Source organism: Culex pipiens, chromosome 1 (assembly GCF_016801865.2).
Source record: "Culex pipiens pallens isolate TS chromosome 1, TS_CPP_V2, whole genome shotgun sequence".
NCBI classification, from domain to species: domain Eukaryota; kingdom Metazoa; phylum Arthropoda; class Insecta; order Diptera; family Culicidae; genus Culex; species Culex pipiens.
This window is the reverse complement of record NC_068937.1, coordinates 44,126,200-44,131,557: the sequence shown is the minus strand read 5'-3', so window position 1 is coordinate 44,131,557 and position 5,358 is coordinate 44,126,200.

Here is a 5,358-nt window from a genome sequence, read left to right as displayed (position 1 = left end):
TACTTTAAAAGTGAAAAAACAACGGCAATTAAAGATATTGACAAAAAACACATAAAATCGGATAAAATGGGCCCTTGCTGTCATTTGCCGCCAATGAAAATGTCACAAATCGATTCCTCGCAATTTTCTACGTAAAAAAACATACTTTAAAACTGTAGGAAACTACAGAAATTCAAGATATTAAAGAAAAACAAATACAAAAGGGGTAAATGGGGCCTATCATTGCCGTCATTTGCCGCTATTGAGAATGTCACCAATCGATTTCTCGTGATTTTTTACATAAAATAAGATACTTTAGAAGTGCGGCAAACTACGGCAGTTGAAGATATTCGAGAAAAACACCCTAAAAAAGCCAAAATGGGGTAAAATGGACCACTTCCCGTCATTTGCCGCTAATGAGAGTACCACCATTCGATTCCTCGTAATTATTTACATTAAAAATGATACTTTCGATAGGCAGAAACTGACGGCATCAAAAGATCCGTTTTTTCACCCGTTTTTGCCCACTGTGCACTGCATTCAGCGCCGCCGGTCGGGAAAATTTGGTTCACCAAACAACCGTGCTCTCAGCAGATTGAAATTACAGCACAGAGTTTGATCCATCGAAAGCTTGCTAAGAGGACTTTCTAGCTTTCTAAACACAAACACAAAGTGTGCCCCACGTGGATTGCATTATTGTGTGTGTTTGTGTTTGCGTAAGTGCATTAGTGGTCGGAAGTTTATCGTGCGTGTGGGGAGGATGGTGCATTCCCTGCTTCCATGTTTCCATGTGTATGTTTGGGCATTTCCCACAGGAATGAATTTCGCGGGAAAAGCTCTTTCCTCGTTCGAGGTGGGGTGGCGGGCGAACGTCAAAGTGAAAACCAAACCCGGCGCGGAAAGAGGATTAGTATTTCATGGCAGATAAACTAAATTGAATTTCCACCCGACCGGTTCCCACCACCCCAAAACGGAGGGAGAGGGGAAGGAGCAGCGACCACCAGAAGGCTTCGATGCCACGTGGCAGCAGTTTATTGAAACTGACCAGGCTCGAAATTGATTCGGTGCGGCGGATGCTCTCGCCGGCTGTTGCGGTTGTTTTGAATTTTTGCGGGTAAATGGATCAACAACTTGTTAGTTGTATTTTGAGTTGATTCAAAAAGTGATCCGAACTTTCAAATAGATTTATAATAAATGAACTTGATTTATGTGCTGATGCATTTTTTCTCGATCTCGAAAATTTCTGCAAGAGCTCATCATAAATCAATATCAGACATCAATCAACATGGCAATCATTCCGAATAATAAAACCGATAAAACCACCCATCAGAAGTGAACGACCAGCATCAGCAGCAGTCAATGTCCATTCCAACAATGTCATTGCTTTTTCTTTCTTATTGCCGTTGGCATTCTATGGGCGCATCCATCAGTCGACTCGTAAATCTTGACCAAACGACCAAGACGTCAACTGTCCTTGCCCGAGGTTAATAAATCTCGACTAGAACTGTTAACTGACACACTAACTAGCATTTTTTTAAAGTTCATTTAGTAAAAAATAATTGTTAGAAAAGTGTTATTAAAAAGTTCAATCCTGGGTAGGGTACACGGAGAAAAAAGAGTTCCCAAATTCGTGAACAAGCGTTCATGAAAATGGAAACCACGAACAAAGTGTTCAAATTTCATGGAACGTTTTTCAAAATCGTACTATGGGATTTGAACACCTTGTTTGAGGTTCCCATTTTCATGAACGCTTGTTCACGATTTTGGGAACTCTTTTTTCTCCGTGTAGAGTAGTCATTAATGAGACATGGGGAACAACGATAAAATGGCTCTCAAAAATCGTAGTTTCAACCAATCAGGCTCATATTTTGAGGAAAGGTGTGCTAGTCTGCCATACACCGAAAAAAAATAATTCTCGTAATCGTGAATTAAGTTCACGAATGTGAGAACCACCAAGGAATTTATTCATGAGTATGGTGCATTTGCACTATAAACGTGAATATATTCCTCCGTGGTTCTCGCATTCGTGAATTTAATTCACGATTTTGAGAATTGATATTTTTCCGTGTAATAATGGTTTTGGTTATGGAAGCTCCCTTGTAAAGCTATTTATAAATGTTTGATTCTGAGGTGTAGAAGTAAGTGATGGACAAAAAATAGTTTTTCGCTCGCAGGCTGCTACTGACACCAAAACTAATATTTCTTCAGATTTCTTTTTACGTCCCATACGGAATGAGTTGGGATATAATGTCCTTTCATTAGATTTGACAAAAATTAAGAATATAGCAAGAATCCAGAGCTGTCTCATTGTTACCCACTCTTTTCAGCCCAAGGGTAACAATGAGACACTTTGATATTCTTATTTAAACTTTTCAAAATCTAAGAAAAATTTTCAAAACATGAATTGAATGTTTTTTTTTTTTTTTTGCATATTTATTGAGTAAAAACTCTATACATGCTGTTGATAAGGGAAACACCACTAGATCGTCGAAGCCTATAATCAGTAGTGCTGAAAGGATATTACGGTTCTGTTCAGCAACGGAGGGGCAACCATGGGTGATCTCTCATGCTCATGCTCATGCTCATATTTATTGAGTAAAAACTCTATTTGACCAAAAATAAATGTTATTTGGTATCAGAGGCGTCGCGTCCACCTGTTCAACCTGTTCATAGGACAGGTGATCATTTTGATTTCTTTCTGAAGAAAGAATTAAAATATGTTCATCAACATAATTGAACGAACACGCCAACTCTTCTTGGAACCATGAAATAGCCAAGCGCATTCGTATCATAGAGCGTCAATGAAAATTCTCCCAAGCAGCCGCCAACCTGTCCGAATTTCTCCATGCACGAGTTCCTATATAACGCATCCAAAAATACCGTCAGTGGGGGTGACATTGGGTCTGGGGGGTGAGATTGGGTCAAAGTGATTTTTTACGGATTTTACCATTTCTCAGATTCTTTTCAATGAAACTGAATTCTGTTAAAAGGGTTGTGTAGGGGATATCTTAAGATGACTTCGCTGAAAAAAATTCGTTCCTAGAACATATCCTGTTATTTTGGCAGATGTCTAAAGTTGGGGTACGTTTTTGGCCAAAAATGACCTCTCGAAAAATCATTTTTCTAATATTTTTGTTAGAATTGCTCGAAAACTACCCAAGTGAAGGATCGCAGCAATCCTTGGTCGCGGTTGGTTGACAAGAATTTGTGCTCCGCGTTTTTTGATTTCTCTTCGTTTCGAATTTTTCATCGTGACGTTTTACGGTTCGCGATTTTTAGACTTTCCGGCGGGACAGTTCCGTGAGAAGTTCTTTCGGTAGTGTAGTGTTTTGAGTAGTACAAGAATTCAGACGGATTTTTGCAGGTTTTCATGTGATTTGGGTGTTGTGAAGAAGTGACACTTTGAGGAGAAATCTCGGTCACCGAACGGAGTTTTTTGAATCCATTTGTTACATTTTGGTCAGAAATTTCTGCCGATACAGGAGGTGGCCTTCAAGAGAAAATGGGTGGATTTTCCAAGTTTGTATTGTTGTAAAGTTGTGAAAATTGCTGAGGAAAATGTTGAAGGAGTTGAGTAGTGAGTGAAAAGGGCGGGAGTAGGCAACGTTTGCTGAGATTGGCGGCTCCATTTCTGAGCGGCTCAAAATGCAGGCGGCTCGAGAAGTCGCCGGATTCGTGACGAAATAGTGAATGTAATCGCTGCCGGTTTGACGGATGATGCTGCTTTTCGGGTGAGAAACTTCCAATTGGAAATATGGAGCAGCCGTGACTCTCTGGTTACGGTGTTCGCTTTGTAAGCGAATGATCCTGGGTTCGATTCCCATCTGCTCCAAACGAGAAAGATCAGGAAATATGAATTTTTGAAACTCTAAACATGAACGAAACATTAAAGTCACTCGAACCGGGGTTCGATCCCCCGTCCTATGGATTGGTAGAATTAGGAATACTACTACTACAAACTATATACGTGCTGGGTCTTTGTCCATTTGACAAGGACTCAGAAGTGCTAAATAACGTTTGAATCCGATTGATGCAAACGTTCTTTAGGGCGGGGCTTGTCGATTCAAGCTGAAGTACCTCGCGCACGGCTAGCCTGCGTAGAAATGGGTCACCGAAGCTCGGCAGAGCTAACACCTACCAAATGCCTATGCGAGTTATTTGCATGTATAGGATTTAAAATCTAGAATACATGGAAACAACTCAATTTGTAAGAAGCAACCGCGTGGTCCCGTTTGGTTGGTTGCACACACACACACACACACACACACACACACAATTGCTCGAAAACTACCCAAGTGTTTGAAAATCTCCACTTCAAACATTGTAGCGTGTCAATACGATTCCCTCGAACAAGAAACGCTGTTGGATGACTTGTTTTTACCATATCTTTGTATTTCAGCATCATTTTAGTTTCATTTGACCCAATGTCAACCCCTCTAAGGGGTGAGATTTGGTCAATTTTCAAACAATTGGCATTTAAGGTAGTGTTCATCAAAATCGACCATATTTTGAGAAAATGTTAGTAAACTATCTAAGAACAAATCTACGTTAAAAGATTTTCGATGTTATTTAAATTGTTTTTGTTATTAAGAAATTTCGAGAGTTGTTTCGTTTTTTGACCCATAGTCACCCCCACTGACGGTACACAGAAAGACTCCCCTATTTGTACACGCTGCACGGTATGAATGTGGTAGTTCAGGGTAGAGAACTCTCAGGTTCTCTAGTTCAGGGTGTGCATGAAAGCTTTTGCACAGTCGACATAAAAGCGCGCGAGCCGAGACACGAGCAGGGAGAGAGCAAAATCTGGAGTTTTCTCTCTCTCTTTGAACTTTGCTCTCTCCCTGCTCGCGTCTCGGCTCGCGCGCTTTTATGTCGACTGTGCAAAAGCTTTCATGCACACCCTGAACTACCACATTCATACCGTCCAGCGTGTACAAATAGGGGGGTCTTTCTGTGTATTTTTGGATGCGTTGTATGGGAAGTCGTGCATGGAGAAATACGAACAGGTTGGCGGCTGCTTGGGAGAAAATTTCAGTGCGCGTTAGATTTTCGTTGAGAGCTCTATGATACGAATGCGCTTGGCTGTTCTATGATTCTAAGACGATTTGGCGTGTTCGCTCAAATATTTTTGTAAAACTTTTTTAATTGTTATAAATAGTAGAACGGCATGTTGCTTCCAAAAAGCGTTTTTAACTGAAATAAAGTAATAAATAGCTCAGTTAAAAGTAAGCAAGCAAGTTCATCGACAGATTTGCAAAATAATTTGGAAGAAAATAGAACAAAATCTTTAACCTACCAAACATACAATAAATTCCTTAGCATGTTGTTTGTCCAAAAACAAAAATCAAAATAAAACTGTTGTAATAATGTGTACTTGGT